Source organism: Bos indicus x Bos taurus, chromosome 19, assembly GCF_003369695.1.
Source record: "Bos indicus x Bos taurus breed Angus x Brahman F1 hybrid chromosome 19, Bos_hybrid_MaternalHap_v2.0, whole genome shotgun sequence".
In the NCBI taxonomy this organism is placed as follows: domain Eukaryota; kingdom Metazoa; phylum Chordata; class Mammalia; order Artiodactyla; family Bovidae; genus Bos; species Bos indicus x Bos taurus.
In genome coordinates this window covers 46,983,918-47,001,074 of record NC_040094.1, presented here as the reverse complement: position 1 = coordinate 47,001,074, position 17,157 = coordinate 46,983,918, and the positions used below count along the sequence as shown (strand labels likewise).

General features: G+C 48.6%; 1 protein-coding gene across 19 annotated transcripts in view; it reads right to left on the bottom strand.

The window, feature by feature from the left end:
• Nucleotides 1-17,157, bottom strand: part of MAPT (microtubule associated protein tau) — a 123,953-nt gene that overhangs the window by 62,270 nt on the left and 44,526 nt on the right. The window contains exon 2 of one of the 19 annotated variants that reach the window (XM_027517438.1): nt 5,342-5,444. The exons of the other annotated variants lie outside the window; for them this stretch is intronic. The gene's annotated coding sequence lies outside the window, so the exon portion shown is untranslated. The remainder of the gene's footprint in view (nt 1-5,341; nt 5,445-17,157) is intronic. 19 annotated transcript variants of the gene reach the window in all.

The window sequence follows — 17,157 nt, the reverse complement described above, 5'->3', positions numbered from 1 at the left end:
GGAAAGACAAAAATAAGCATAACCCTAGGTGGGTACACAACCCAGACGAGCTGTGGTCACCGCCCCCTCACAGATCCCTATAATCTGAGAGGCGCGCAGACAGGAAAGGAAACACGCCAAGAGCTGCTGTCCTAAGGCCGCGCTCTGCTTTCTTATTCTTCTAAATCAACCAATCTCTTTCTCAATCTCTCTGATCTCCTCCGTTCTGTTTTCCCAGGCAGTGATCCAGAGGTGCTGGGGTGGAAGGTAAGGAAGAAATTTTAGAGTGGTGGCACCAAAGTTGAGTTAAACCAGGAAATGAAAATAGGCCCCTTTTTTAGGGCCCCTTGGAAAAGCACAGCCACCTGACAAGAGAGAGCAAGAACCCGACGGTCCTGGAGTCTCTCCGTGTCATTTTGTAGCTGGTAAATTGAGTCCCGTGATGGGGAAGGGGCTTGTTGAGCTGTTCATGGTGTCTGGTCCTACAGGATCACCCCCCCACCAGACCCAATGGGGGCTTGGGGGGCAGTTGGAGAGGTCCGGAAAAGGCAGAAGAGTGTCTGCAGGGCTGAGGGGGGAGACAGAGGAACAAAGGGGACAGTGCAGGTGATGAGAGGCTAAAGGCGAAGACAGGAGAGGGGAAGGGGCCGAAGGCAAAGGGATGTAGGAACCCCGTGAATCAAATATGACTGCTGCAGGCCAGTCTTTTTTTAAAAAAAAAAACAATTCTCAACTTTTCAGTTCAGTTCAGTTCAGTCGCTCAGTCATGTCTGACTCTTTGCGACCCCATGAACCGCAGCACGCCAGGCCTCCCTGTCCATCACCAACTCCCAGAGTTTACCCAAACCCATGTCCATCGAGTTGGTGATGCCATCCAACCATCTCATCCTCTGTCGTCTCCTTCTCCTCCTGCCCTCAATCTTTTCCAGCGTCAGGGTCTTTTCAAATGAGTCAGCTCTCCGCATCAGGTGGCCAAAGTATTGGAGTTTCAGCTTCAACATAGTCCTTCCAATGAATACTCAGGACTGATCTCCTTTAGGATGGACTGGTTGGATCTCCTTGCAGTCCAAGGGACTCTCAAGAGTCTTCTCCAACACCATAGTTCAAAAGCATCAATTTTTTGGCACTCAGCTTTCTTTATAGTCCAACTCTCACATCCATACATGACCACTGGAAAAACCATAGTCTTGACTAGACGGACCTTTGTTGGCAAAGTAATGTCTCTGCTTTTTAATATGCTGTCTAGGTTGGTCATAACTTTCCTTCCAAGGAGTAAGCATCTTTTAATTTCATGGCTGCAGTCACCATCTGCAGTGATTTTGGAGCCCAGAAAAATGAAGTCAGCCACTGTTTCCACTGTTTCCCCATCTATTTGCCATGAAGTAATGGGACTGGATGCCATGATCTTAGTTTTCTGAATGTTGAGCTTTAAGTCAACTTTTTCACTCTCCTCTTTCACTTTCCTCAAGAGACTCTTTAGCTCTTCTTCACTTTCTGCCATAAGGGTGGTGTCATCTGCATCAGATCAGATCAGATCAGTCGCTCAGTCGTGTCCGACTCTTTGCAACCCCATGAATCGCAGCACGCCAGGCCTCCCTGTCCATCACCAACTCCCGGAGTTTACTGAGACTCATGTCCATCGAGTCAATGATGCCATCCAGCCATCTCATCCTCTGTCGTCCCCTTCTCCTCTTGCCCCCAATCCCTCCCAGCATCAGAGTCTTTTCCAATGATTCAACTCTTCGCATGAGGTGGCCAAAGTACTGGAGTTTCAGCTTTAGCATCATTCCTTCCAAAGAAATCCCAGGGCTGATCTTCAGAATGGACTGGTCATCTGCATATCTGATGTTATTGATATTTCTCCCGGCAATCTTGATTCCAGCTTGTGCTTCTTCCAGCCCAGCGTTTCTCATCATGTACTCTGCATATAAGTTAAATAAGCAGGGTGACTTTTAGGTTGAGCTTTTTTTTTTAAATCACCTATCTGTTGAGCTCTTCCTGTGAATGAGGCACAGTGCTTGCTTTTTAAAAATAATTAATTATTTTGGCTGTGCTGGGTCTTCATTGCTGTGTGGACTTCTCTCTAGAGGCGGTGAGCAGGAGTTACTCTCTACTTGCGGTGCACAGGCTTCTCACTGTGGGTGCTTCTGTTGGGGAGGACAGGCTCTAGGGCAGGCAGGCTTCAGCAGTTGTGGGTCACGGGCTCTAGAGCACAGGCTCAATAATTATGGCACATGGGCTTAGTTGCTCTTTGGAACAATCCAATTCGTGTCTCCTGCATCGGCAGGTGAATTCTTTACTACTGAGCCACCAGGAAAACTCCAACGCAGTCTTTTTTTTCTGATTGAAGTAAAATCCACACAACACACAAGTCATTTTTACTTTTTTTTTCTTTGTGGCCGCACTTTACAGCATGTGGATCTTAGTTCCCTGACCAGGGATTGAACCTGCACCCTGCTCCAGTAGAAGCTTGGAGTCTTAACCACTGGACCATCATGGAAGTCTGCACAAGTCATCACTTTAAAGTGAACAACCATCACCTCTATCTCATTCTGAAACACTTTCATCACCCCAGAAAGAAACCCTGTGTCCATTAAGCACTTCCTCATCCTCTTCCTCCCCCTATGCCCGCCAACCACTAATCTACTTTGTCTCTGTGGATTTATCAGTTTTGGAGATTACACATAAATGGAATCATCTAATATTTGGGCTTTTGTGTCTTGCTTCCTTCGCTTAGTGTAATGTCTTCAGGATTCACTCGCGTTGTAGCATGAGTCAGGACTTCATTCCTCGAATGATATTTCATTGTATGAATGCACCACATTTTGCTTATCCATGTGTCCAATGATGATCACCCACAGTCTTTTAAGTTTGGAAACAAGATAATATAGAGCTTTTTTTACTGTGACATTTGTCTGATAATGGTAAAACCGGGGTGGAGGAGAGGAAAGGTGAGGACAGGAAGGGGTGGGATGGTGGAAGAGGGGATGACAAGGACCCTCAAATAAACTTCAACTTCTTCCTCATTTTGCCAAGGCTTCCCCTGGCCCCTCAACTCTCAAGGGCACAGGGATGTGCAGGTGAGACCTCGGGTCCCTTTTGCTCCCGAGGAACAGAGCTTTCCCAGGCTGCAAGATGGATAAATTTTCCACTTGGTAGAGTTCATGTGCTCTGCGTGCTGAGCTCTGCTTAGCTGCAGAGGCAGCTTTGTTTTTGATCATTCCAGGCCACCCTCTGAGGCATCCAGAAGCAGATGAGGGAACCCCAGGCACCCAGCCCAGCTCAGAGGTGAGCCCAGCTCAGATGCTTCCCCTGAAGCATCACCAGGGGACCCTGCTCACTATTTGAAGTACACCTGCCATTTTCCTGGACACTTTCCCATGACAGAACATTTAGGCTCACCACAAACCTGTGAGATGGGCAGGATGCAAACCCCAGCCAGGTAAAGGGCCCCAAGAGCCTAAGTGACTTGCCTGAGAACACCAGGGAAGCCTGGGACTTGACTTCCCTCTGGAATATAGATTTCTGGCAGTTCAGATGCCTCTCTCTGTTTTCGGTCCCAGGCCTTTGCTCCTACCCAGGTCTCCCAGGGGTCTGCGGGTTTCAGCTGACCTGGGGGCGTATCTCCCTGAAGGAGATGAAGACCAAATAGCCTTCCTATGCCTACTGCCATTCTTCCCATTCCTTCTAATCATCTTACCCACAGCAATGCATTCTGATTCTAGAAAGCTCCTCAAGTGAGCCAGGGCAACAGGGGACACTGTTGCTGGCTTTGGAATATGAACACATCTGTTTATTCGAGTCTGCGACTCTAAGCCAGTCGCAGAGGCTTCAGAGGAAGGGAGGAAACAGGGGAGAGAGAGAAATGGAATCTCTGTAATATAACAGTCCCACAAGAGGAATTGTTCTCCCCACTTTCTGATGAGGAAACAGGTTCAGAGAGGTTCAGGAACCTGCGGAGGGTCACACAGCTAATAAGAGGCAGAGTAGGATAGGATTTGAACTCTGATCTTCTGATGCTAAACCCATCTTTTAGATACTGTATCATATTATCGCCTTCCCAACAAAGAGTTTAAAAACAGCCCTTTTCTCCTCTGCTTACCCATGGAAATGATCTTGTCCCGGCTGGATGAAATTAAGACTCAAGGAGGGAAGAAAAAAGCCTGTGTCAGGGGCTGGTCCCGTACCCTGGCTCACTGGGCTCCATGCAGGGTGCACTGTCCTTGCAGTCCACACCTAGGAGGAGCTTTTATTCGTTCCCAAGAGTCCCCCTCCCTGGAGGTGCCAGGTGGGCTGTGTCCGGCGTGGCTGCAGCCCTCACTAGGGGGCAGCACGTGTCAGGGCCACGGTGCCCGCTTGCTGCAGCCCAGCCGGCCGCCCAGCTTCTCCAGGAGGCAGCACCGCAGGCTCCCGGCCGCCGCCGGCGTGACTCAGCGGAATCACTGCCACCAGGTCCGGTAGCACCATCCAAAAAAAGGACGATCGCCCTTAGACCCCTCAGATAAAAAACACAACTGGAATTCCAGAGTAGTGATATTGGACAACTTTGGGACTATACAGGAATCACTGAATTATGCACTTCAAAGGGTGGATTTTATGGCATGTGACATATCTCGGTAAAGCTGTTACAAAAAACAAACACCCTGAATGGAGCTCTCCGATAGTGGAAGATCAAGTAGGGAGAAATCTAAAAATAACCTTAAAATGAACTTGTTTCTCCAAGGTTATTTTTAGCCTCTGTGTCCCCTCTTTCCTTTGCTCTGGTCCCTTTTCTGCCCCTTCATGAATCTGCTGCGTGTTCTGGTGGAAAACAGGATTCCTCATAACGACAGGAGCCCTGTTTCAAGCATTTTCAAGTATGGGCTCATTTACTTCACACAACTGCCTCTATTATTACATCTACTTCTACAGGTGGGGTAAACCGAGGCACAGAGAGGTTGAGTAACTGGGCCAAGGTTACACGGCAGACGTGTAATGGGGTCACGGCTCTGGTGCCAAGCAGCCTGGCCCCAGAAGACCTTGTGAAGCCAACTGACAACAGTGATTCAATCAGGCAGTGACAGAGATAACCCATTTTAGCAACATCAGGATCTGCTCAACTGAGCAAAAGCTTTTCTTTTGAAAACTTTCTCTTTTATTTACATTCTATTTTTTAAAAAATATTTATTTGGCCATGCTGCATCTTGGTAGCAGCACATGGGATCTTCAGTTGCAGCAAATGGGATCTAGTTCCCTGACCAGGGATTGAACCCAAGCCCTCTGCATTGGGAGTGCAGAGTCTTAGCCACTGGACTACCCAGTAACCCACTACACTTTATTCTTTAATGCTTATGGTCCAATTGTTTTACTTTAAGATATTTACATTTAAGATGAGTGAAGGGCAGGCATAGTAGTCCCCTTGGGAGAGGTGAAGTCTGGGCTCCAGGTCAGCAGGAAATCCCTCTGCTTAGGAAGTGGGAAGCCAACTGCATGAAAGAAACAGAAGAGTCTCTGGGGTTCAAGTAAACACTGGGCTGGCTCGTGGCAGCTCTGATGCTTCAGATGCTCTTCCCTGACAGCTGGTCCCAACTGGGAGCGGCGCTTCTGGGTTGCTCCCCTCCTCTCACGCCCCCGGCAGACAGGTGGCATCCAGCGCCCCCGCAGCACAGGGAAGTTCTCAGAAGACTTGCCGGAGGGAACACAGCCTGGCAAACCTCAAAGGAACTCTAAAGTGTGAGCTGTGCTCACGTCCCTTCACAGGGTACCAGAGAATCTTCTAGAACCAAATCTGACCAATACCACCGATAATGATAATTCCTGGATTTCAAGCAGAATCGCCAAATTAAGTGGAGAGAAGATGAAGGAGAGGCAAGACTTAGGCTTCCAGAGAGAGGAAAGACTTAGGTTGGTGAGAAGAAACTGGAATAATCCCGGGCCTCAATCCAAAGAGAACAATCAACGATTGTACGAAAGCATGAATGAAGCTGCTTTCTGGGGGGTGGTGCTGCCGTGCACACACGATGTGTCATGGCTGATGTCAGCTGGCTCATGTCCACCACTCAGAAAATCCACAGATTGTGTTGGAGAGGACAATTCTGGTCTTAAGCTCAAGGTTTCTGTTTTCTTTTTTTCAACTCCTTTGTAACTGCTGGTGTAGCTAAACAGTGCTATAGCGTCTATTAGGGTGATACCGCATGCTTGGGTGGGCTTTGTTTTCAGAACTGCAGTAGTTTTCCCTCCAAGCCCCTTTCTGATAAATTACTGATCAGTTAGCCTTCAGTGAGGACACCGCTGCCACATGTGGAGGTGGCCTCTGCACCTGTCCCATTCAGGGGCTGCCAGCGGCCCTGGTCACCACTTTCATTTCGAGATGAATCCCCTGAACTCAGAGCACCAAATGGATAAAAAGGAATCTCTTCTGATGTCAAAGCCAAGAAAATCAGAGCAAAAAAATTACTTCCCTCCCTCCTTGGGCAAGCCACCCTTAATTGAGAGAGAGAGAGGAGAGAATTTGTTTTATAAAAGCGATTCATGCCATGCTGTGCTCAAGCCCTTCAGTCATGTCTGACTCTTTGAGACCCCATGGACTGTAGCCCACCAGGCTCCTTTGTCCATGAGATTCTCCAGGCAAGAATACTGGAGTGGGTTGCCATGCTCTCCTCCAGGGGATCTTCCCAACCCAGGGATCGAACCCATGGCTCCTATGTCTCCTGCACTGCAGGCAGATTCTTTACCACTGAGCCACCAGGAAACCCCAGAGTGATTCATAGTCATTATTAAAAAGTCAAATACAAAAACGTGAAAAAAGGAAAGCAAAATAACCACTGTTAACATTCTAGGGAGCTTCCTTGCAAACACCTCTCCTATATAAACATAGAATTTTCCCTAAATGAGACCATATTATACCAGTAGTTCTGTAGCCTACTTTATTTGCTTAATAAATATGCTGATATTAATAAGCTTTATCTTAATTTCTGATTGATCTCCAATGAATACAATTTCTAGCTTTGCTGTTGTATCTCTGCCTTCCAGCTCTGACAGGCAGCAAGTGGTTCATGACCCAACAGAAGATTACACTTAAAAAGTGCTGGGGTAGGGGGGCCTTTGAAATCCCCCCACCTTTTTTTAGCCACCCATAATCTTCCCATTTATTAAAGGGATACTGTTAACACATATTATATCCCATTAGTGCTCACAACACTAATGAAGGGAGAGTATATTATTATCTTATTTTCCCCATTTTATATACTGATGCTCAGTAGCCCAGGCTGAGGGAGGGCACGTCATGGCTTTGAATCTGCAGTCTCAGCCTCCAGTCTGACACAGGGTGTCAGAAAATCACGAAGTCCCACTCCAAAGCTGTGAAGAAAGAGAAGCCATTCTAACCACACCTCTGTCACATACATGGGTCATCTTAGCCCCATTTTGAAGCCAGGGAAACTGAGGCACAGAGAGGCCCAAGTGGACTTACAGGGCATGCTAGAGTTGGGGACAGAGTCTGGCGTGCAGTGATTTGCTGGGAAGCTCATCGTAGGGATGGGAAGTCGCTGGGAAAGAACGCTGGGTGGAGAGATGTCACAGACGTGAGGACACGGCTGTATCCGATGATGAATGGACCCCTGAGGTCAGGATCTTGCCTCAGCGGCACATTGGGAGCTGGGAGGCCTCTCAGAGGCACCTCGGGCCATTTGCCAAAGAGCATTATGGGTTCTCAGAAGCACCTGCCCCTCATCAGCCATTCTTGGGACTGATGAATAGCACTTAGGCTGCCTCCTCTCAAGGCCCTTTGAGAGCACTGCATGGCCTCCCCCTCACAGCAGGGGCTGGGGAGGCACCCTCCATCTGGCACCCAAGGTGAGCTTGGAGGGTCCCTGGCTTTGCTTCCCCTTGGCCCTGGGGCTCTCCCATGAAACGGGTCTCATGATCCTGCAGCGACCCCTTTAGAGGCCGCTCAGCCCTAACTCCCCTCAAGGAATGCACCGAGTCCAGCTCGTCAGCTGCATGAATCGCTGGACTCCTTGAGCCCTTGCTTTGGGCTCTAACCAAGGTGTGGGCGTGCATGTGCGTGCTCAATTGCTAAGTCGTGTCCAACTCTGCGACCCTGTGGACTGTAGCCTGTCACGCTTCTCTGTCCATGGGATTTCCAGGCAAGAATACTGGAGTGAGTTGCCATTTCCTCCTCCAGGGGATCTTCTCGACCTAGGGATCGAACACGAGTCTCCTGCCTTGGCAGGCAGAGTCTTTACCACTGAGCCACCTGGGAAGTCCCAAGATGTAGGCACTGGCTCCGCATCTTCCCTTGAGGAATTGGACCCTTGCTCCCGGTTCAGATGGATGTGGGTAGAAAGGACACGTGGTGTGGAGTCCAAAGCACTGGGTTCAAGGCATAACAGGGACCACTCTCTGGCTGGTTGATGCTGGGCCAGTCACTTGACCTCTCTGAACCACAGATTCTTCATTTGTAACCTGGGCATGAGAACACCTGTGTCACAGGATGGCTGTGAGGGTCACTGGAAAAATGCATGTGAGAGCATTTGAACCATGATGCATCTACACTGATGTTCGGTACCATTTTCATGACACGTGGGTTTTGAGCAAGGGGAAGATATCTGAGGTTGGGGAAGTGAAGGCCCAACCTGAAGGGACAAAAACTGGGGTCAATACAAGAGCCTTTGTGCTTCTGCCCTGAAGGAGGAAGAGGAACAGCATGAAGGTGTGAGAGGCAGCTCTGGGTCAGCCCCGGGAGAGGAGGAGACTGAGGGTCTCAGAGGGTCTCAGAGGTAATGGAATGAAGGTGTTAGGGAAGAACTGGGGAGTCTCTGCTCCCTGCCCCTCCCAGCGCTGGCGCCTGGAGCACGAGAAGACAAGGGAGATGGTGGGGAGGTGGTGCCAAGGAGATGATGCGGGAGGTGATGCTGGGGAGGTGATGCAGGGAGAGACGAACCATCCGCACCAGGCTCGACAGCGAGGGAGGCGGGGCTTTGAGAGGCCATCTGGAATGACTAGAAACTGGCTCTTTTTGCCAAAACATTTCATTAGGTGGAACAACAGGGAAGAAATGGAGGGGTAAGGAAGTGAGGATGGGAAGGCGATCATTCTGAGGATGTTTTCATTTCTATTTTTTGAGTCTGAGGACACACCCTGAAGAACTCGGGGCACAGAGAGATGGCGGAGACTGTCTCTAATCAGCACTGTCCCTCAGTAATGAGCAACCTGAACTCAGCACGGCTTGAAAGACGGAAAATAAACGGTGTCCTCTGAACACATGTAAGATATGCCACCAAGTCAAGAACACTGTCCCTGAAATCACTCCTTGACAGAGGTGCCCACATGGCATCAGGGCCGGACTTAATGACAGGGCAGTGTCGGGGCAGGGAGTGCACACACACTGGGGCCAGGCTGTCTGGGTTCCCAGCTGGGAGACCTTGGGTAAGTCACTCAACCTCTCAGAGCCTCCTCTGCCTCATCTATAAAATGTGGGGATTAACCGAGCTGATTTATATCAAGTGCTTAGAACCATCACCAGCTAACAGTAAACGTGATCGAAGTGCCAGCCGTGGTTATTATCATGACAACCTTATCGCCTATTATCTGAGCCCAACCTTTCTGTGTCCTGTTTGCATTTTCAGACTAAACAGCATCTCAGGGCTCAGAGCCCCACCCCACTTTGGATCCAACAGCACGTGGTGCCCCCTTGGCCGTCCCAAGGCAGCCTCTGGCCAGGCAGGGCAGATGGTGTGCCCAGTGAGATCATTCCCGGATCCCGTGACACCTGGACACCGGGCCAAAACCGTGTCCCAGGGCACCCCGTGTGAAGCTGACCCCTGTGTGAGGAGGACGGACAGGGGAGAAACAGACACACTGGCATAGAGAGCACTCCCTCCTTATCACCAAGCGGAAAGAGCCGTTGTGGAAATGTGCACGCACAGAATGTTTATAAATAAGAAAATAGCGCAGATAGGCATATGTGCAAACCAGAAATCATGAAGGAGTATATGCTCTGGGAAGGGAGGTGGAATCAGGGAGGCTTTCTCTTGTTGTATACAGTTTGGTTTTATTATACTGTTTTCTAGACATGTATTGTTTTAAATCTGATTGAAAGCAATAAATACATTCTCCTTTTGGCAAAACAAAGCACCCTGTGACAAAGTCAAGGGATTGTCCCACAGTGTGCTGCTCCTTTAAAAAATATATTTATTATTTTTAAAAACATATTTATTTATGAGGCTGTGCCAGGTCTTAGTTGCCTAACCAGGGATTGAACCCAGGCCCCCTGCATTGGGAGTGAGGAATCTTAGCCACTGGACCACCAGAGAAGTCCCTGTGCTACTCCTTTTATTCACAAATCACAAATGCCTGTAGCCACCGGCATGGCTGATGGCTCAAGGTGAATAAGAGGCTTAACACTGATTCTAGGCATCAGTGTGATGCGATTAATCACATCTGTGATCAGTCACAAAGTCAGAGGCCGCCTAGGGGGACACTGTGTGGGGTGTTCTTACCTGGGGCCAGAGAACCGCCTCCAGAGGGGCCTGATGAGGGGTGAGGGCACTGGGGAAGGCCTAGAGAGCCAGTGGGGGCCCCTGGATGGGAAGCTTCACACTGGAAGGAAAGTCATGACACGAAGAGACAGGCTTCGCTAGCAGCTGACATGCAGTCTCTCAGGTACACATTTCATGCAGAGAGCCAGGGACACCTGGACACAGCACTCTGACGTCACAAACCCTTGCCTATCACAAGCATAATTCTCTGAGATCTAGTGACACGTCTGAACATGCTGGGGAGCTGTAGCTGTTGATGTATTAACATCTGCTGCTGTTTAGTCACTAAGTCGGGTCTGACCCTTTCGACCCCATGGACTGTAGCCCGCCAGGCTCCTCTGACCATGATTCCCCAGGCAAGAATACTGGAGTGGGTTGCCATTTCCTTCTCCAGGGGATTTTCCCGACCCAGGGATTGAACCTGTGTCTCCTGCATTGGCAGGTAGATTCTTTACTGCTGAGGCACCCGGGGAAGCCTGTATTTTTCTCTACCTTGTTCCAAAAGGAGATCTAGAGAAGCAGGGATGTGAGGAGTCCCACCAAAGCTGAACTTACAGCCTTTACGAGCCCTAGAAAACAACTTTCAAATGCAATGTGTGAGTAAGTGTCCATGGCTACCTAAGAATACAAAAATAAAGGCTCTTTAGATAAAGGGGGAAACCAGGCAATTTTGCCACATCTATTAAGGTTGGGAAAGTAGTTCCAATATTTGTCAATAAAGCTTCTCATTGAAATTAAAATAAGAAAATGAAAATATTATCCAGCATGGGACCCTGGGGCATGCTCTCTTATTTGGATAAAATAACTGTGCTTGACAAAGTGGAGTACAGTGGAAAACAGAAAGTTGTATGGAGTGAAGAAATGACCTTGAAAGAAAGAATTTCAACACAGCTTTGGAACCAGAGCCAATCCAGGCGTACACATATCTGGATCAATTAAAATGGACATATGAGAAATTCAGATTGGGGAGAAACAGGCAACGAGACCAAGGTCACATATTTAAGCTCTGGCCCCCCAAGTATGTATTTCAGAAAAAGCACAGGCAGCCTTGGTTGGTTGCAAAATACCCATTATTCAACAGAAAGGCCAGGACATAGTTTCTGTTCAGAAATAGAATTACAGTCAGGGAGGGAAGACAGACAGAACAAGCATATGAGAGAGAAAAGACTGGTGAGAAAGAAGAACTAAGAACTTGGAAACAAAAGCCTTCTTGGAAAAGGAGAAAACACTACACCTGGGGGCGGAAGCCCAGGGGGCCCCTGCAGGTCCGCCAGGCATGAAGCAGAGAACAGAGCTGACTCAGAGCTGCCACCCCGCCCCCTTCTGAGTTGCACCATCAAAATCAAAATCGTACAGGAATACTAAAACCCACTGCGTTGTAACTTTAAATGGGTGGTTTTTATGGTATGTAAAATATCATCTCAATAAAGATGTTTTTAAAATATTACAGAAGAGGTTCAAAGTCAAATTAATGTTCTTTTGCTAAATATAAGAATACATTTGCCCTCTAACCTTCCCATAAGGAGGTAGAGCCCTCTACCTGATTGGGTAACAAGTGGTTCTCTCTGAGGAGCAGTCAAGATGAAGCAGCGTGTGCACACAAATCTTCTCTGCAGAGCCATCCAGCTTTGGCCCAAATCTAACCCCCTGGGGGGAGCCTGGGATAAACCATGAAGGTGGCTTTGCAGTGTTTGTATGGTCTGAGAAGCTTTACCTTCTGGTGGGCAACAACCTCCCTTCCACCCTCATTCAATGGTCATGAAAGTGTAAGTTGCTCAGTTGTTTCTGACTCTTTGCAACCCCATGGACTATACAGTCCATGGAATTCTCCAGGCCAGAGTACACAGACTGGGTAGCCTTTCTCTGGGCTTCCCTTGTGGCTCAGCTGGTAAAGAATCCGCCTGCAATGTGGGAGACCTGGGTTCGATCTCTGGGTTGGGAAGATCCCCTGGAGAAGGGAAAGACTACCCACTCCAGTATTCTGGCCTGGAGAATTCCATGGGCAAAGAGTTGGACATGACTGAGTGACTTTCAGTGGTCCTAGTCTCCATACAGGAGAAGGAAATGGCAACCCACTCCAGTGTTCTTGCCTGGAGAATCCCAGGGAAGGGGGAGCCTGGTGGGCCGCCGTCTATGGGGTCGCTCAGAGTCAGACACGACTGAAGCGACTTAGCAGCAGCAGCAGTCTCCATAGAATGAGGGGTTATGGGTGCAGAGGGGCACCAGGGAAAGCACTTGTCCAAAGGGCCCCTTCCCAGGTGGGCGGGCAGGCTGTCGGGGTGGGAGGTCAACACATCTTCACAGGGGAGCTGGAGAGTCCTCCCGTTAAAACCCAGAGCTGTAAACGCACAGCAGAAAGAGGAAAAATGAGCTTCCCTGGCAGTCCAGTGGTTAAGACTTTGCCTTCTAATGCAGGGGGTGAGGATTCAATCCCTGGTTGAGGAGCTAAGACCCCACATGCCTCACAGCCAAAAAACCAAAACATAAAACAGAAGCAGTATTGGAACAAATTCAATAAAGACTTCTAAAATGGTCCATATTAAAAAAAAGTCTTAAAAAGAAGTGGGAAAATGAATAAATGAATTGCTTGCCTGGGGAAGCTGTTGTGCTACAGAGATGGAGAGTGGGTGTCTGAGGGACCCCTCCAGGTGAATGAGCCCAGGCAGCATTCACCATCCCATCTCTGCAAAGCTCAGAGTGAGCAGAGGATGAGAGAGGCAGGGTGCTCTCTCTCTTGCATGCGTGTGCGTGCGCACACACACACACACACACACACACACACCCTAGGCATCTTGGGGAAACAGAAACACCACAACTCCCTCACTTGCAAAGAATTCACCACACACATCTCCCTGACCTCACCCCTGAAATTAGGCTGGAAACATGCATTCTCAAGACGTGGGTAGGAATCTATTACCTACCTGGCCTCCTTCCACTCAACATTTGGGCTGGCCTTTCCTGTTGCACCTGTCACATCATACTCTAACTGTACCCATTTAATCTCCCCATTAGAATGAAAGCTCCTGGAGGGTGGAGACTCCTGTGCTTATTTTTTTTACAACTACTGTAAATAATTCAGTGGGCTTGCCCAGTGTCTCAGTGGTAAACAATCCGCCTGCCAATGCAGGAGACTCGGGTTCAGTCCCTGGGTTGGGAAGATGCCCTGGAGGAGGAAATGGCATCCCCCTCCAGTATTCTTGCCTGGGAAATCCCATAGTCAGAGGAGTCTGGTGGGCTACAGTCCATGGGGTGGCAAAGAATCAGACACAACCGAGCGACTGAGCACAAACAACTCAGTACATAGTGCAGAGCTCAGAATGGAATCTGGGCTCAATCTATCTCCCCCGATGGATGGATTGAAAGCCCTCCATGTGCAGCCCTAAGTGCTGCACGTTCTCACCCTCAGGCCTTTGCCCCAGCTGCTCTCCCTGTCAGCAAAGTCCTCTCTTCTGCGACTCTTCCGCTTTGTCTGGCTAACTCCTACTCAAGCTTCAGGCTCCATCAAAGCAGTCATTGCTTCTAGAAGCCCTTCCTGACTCCTTCACGTGCGCCTCTCACAAACATTCAGCCGGTGCTGTAATCCTCTGGGATGTTGATGCTCTTAGGATGGGAAGGCCATAGCCACCCCCTCTACCATCATGTCTTCAGCACCTGGTCTCATACCTGGCAGGAGGAAGGCCCCAGTAATGCTGTTGAACCAAGGAGTATGGGGGCAGGGAGAGGGTCCTGGTGGGATGGAGAAGGAGACAACATTAATAGATGACACTTCCCCAGCTCACAGTCAGTTGCAAATCTGAGAGTTGACCTGCTTTCTTGCGTAGGCCACCCCAGCTCCCTGGGTAACTATTTCTCACACTTCACTGGAGAGCATATTCCTCTGTGATGGAGGAAGAGACTCAAATTCTCTCCCCTCTTTGTAAACCTCAAGGGACCAAACTAAATGAGATACAACTGCCATGTCAGCAGGGTGTTAGTTAACCAGGAGTGACCTTGGGTTTTTCATCTTCGTCATCAAGGTCTCTCCTACTCTGGTTCCTTCTCTCCTGCCTCCAAAACAGATTTGTTCTTCAGGCATCTGGGGGTCCCTGCTTGACTGGGTTAGAATCGCAGAATCCTGGATTCTAAGCTTGGAATGGACCTTAAAGAAAGAGCCCCACAGGGACTTCCCGGGCAGTTCAGTGGCTAAAAATCTGCTTGCCAAAGCAGGGGACGCAGGTTCGATTCCTGGTCCGGGAAGATCCCACATGACACAGAGCAACTAAGCCCATGGGCCACAACTACTGAACCCTTGAGCTCTAGAGCCCGTGTTCTGCAACAGGAGAAGCCACTGCAATGAGAAGCCAGCATACTGCAACTGAAGAGTAGCCCCTGCTTGCTGCAGCTAGAGAAAGCCCGTGAGCAACAGCAAAGGCCCAGAGCAGCCAAGAAAGAAAGAGCCCCAACTAGCACAGAGAGGTGAAGTAACTTGCTTTAAGTCTCACAGTTAGTCAGGGGTGAAGCCAGGATTCAAACCTGTCAGTAGCACATTTCACTGAAGACACCCCAGGTAAGGCAGAAACATTGTTTTCCAAGCATCAGAGCCATGCATGTGACAATACAAGTCAAGTGCAGTTCTGGTGACTTAGAAAATACCACAGTGTTTTTGCCATTAAATTAGGAACTTGTTGTCTAGAGGCCATCTTTATCCCTTTTCATAGGTTTTTCTACTCTTTGTTTTCTGAGAGTCCCTACAATTCTAGGACATCTGATCTGTGCTTCCTGTCCTGTGTGCTCAGTCGCTCGGTCATGTCCAACTCTTTGAGACCCCAGGGAGTGTATCCCACCAGGCTCCTCTGTCCATGGGATTCTCTAGGTAAGAATATTGGAGTGGGTTGCCATTTCCTCTTCCAGGGGATCTTCCCGACCTAGGGCTTGAACAGGCATCTCCTGTGTTGGCAGGTGGATTCTTTTACCACTGAGCCACCTTTTGGGGAGGAGGAAAATAATCTGATTCCTCCAAGTTACACACAGGATGAACAAACATACAAGAAAATGAGTTCACTGAGATCAGAGTAAAGATCAGTAAACACCTCTTTCCACTGAAGAAAAAAAAAAGGGCACCAGAGTCTGAAACATACTCAGAGGAACCCTCGTCAATGCAGGCTGTGCACGAAATCCAGGGCTCTCTTCAGCTGTGGCCCCAGGGACATTTTGGGAGTGGGTATCCCTGCCCTGTGACAGGGTCCAAGGATGCTCAGGATGAAGCTGCATCATACGATTCTGTTACCAACACTTCAATTCCTCAGCTCAAGAGAAAAAGCAAAAGTAATTAGAAACCTCCTTGTAAAAGACCATTTGCAAGTAAACAGCCCTGTGCTTTCCTTTTCATCCTGTGGCTTATTGTTCAGACAGTATTTTCCAGCAAGCCATGAAATGTTGATTGATAAGCAATATCCCAGGGACAAAGAATGTCTAAGCACCTTATACTAGTGATTTAAAGGTTAGTGCAAAAGGGCTGCAAAGGATACGATTTTATTTAGGAAAATCTAGTTTTAAAAAAGTACAATGAAACTAACGATATTACAGATATGATTCAGATTACTTGCATCTTAATTTAAATATTTATCCCATCTCTTCCAGATCTTGTTGAAAAAGATTAGTTAGTAATCTTCTATTAAGTAAAAATATGTGTTTGCATTTAGTTAACATGTTAGAATGAAGGCATCTTAAAGATGTGCACCTCCACGTCCTAATCCCCTTGTTACTTTATGCAGGATTAGGGTTGCAGATGGAATTAAGGTTGCTAATCAGTTGACTTTAAGATTATTCTGGATTATCCAGGTGTAATCACAAGGGCCCATGTGAAAGATGGAGGTAGGGGAGTGGTGTCAGAGTGATGGGACTTGAGACTCAACCAGTCAAGCTGACTTTGAAGATGGAAGGGACCATGAGCCAAGGAAGTTGGAAAAGGCAAGAAATTCTGCCCTAGACCCTCCAGAAAGAAATGCAGCCTGCCATCACCTTGATTTTAGCCCTGTAACACTCCTGTCGGACCTCTGACACCTCCACAACTGTCAGATAAAATAACTCTCAGATAAAATAACTTAGTTTAAGCCACTAAGTCTGTGGTAGTTTGTTACCGAAGCAAACAGAAAACTACCAGTTAATTTCTGTAAGTCTGTTCATTAATGTGGACCAGCACGTTCATAACAACTTGCTTCTGGGAAAACGGAGGAAAGAAATGGACACGGATGGCGCACCCGCCATGTGGCAGGCATCACGCCAGGCCCTGTGGCGTGGACCTCCGCACGGTCTCCCCCACCCTCGGGCAGGCCTGCACTGACAGCTCCAGCGTGCAGCCAATGGCTCTGAACCTCCAGGAGGTTGAGGTGCTGTCTAAGGGTTCAGCTGGTAAAGTGGTGGAGCCAGGCTGTGAATCAGGTTTGCTTGCCTCCAGAACACTTTCTATTTTTCTTTTGCCCATGCTGTGTGGCATCCAGGATCTTAGCTCCCAGACCAGGGACTGAACTCGAGCCCCACTGAAGTGGAAGCATGGAATCGTAACCACTGGACCATCAGGAATGTCCCAAAGAGTGCTTTCTATTTCATGGAAATAGAAATAGACTCAAGTTAAAGGGTACAGAAGCCCACAGGGCCTGCTCTGTCCGACTGTGCACAT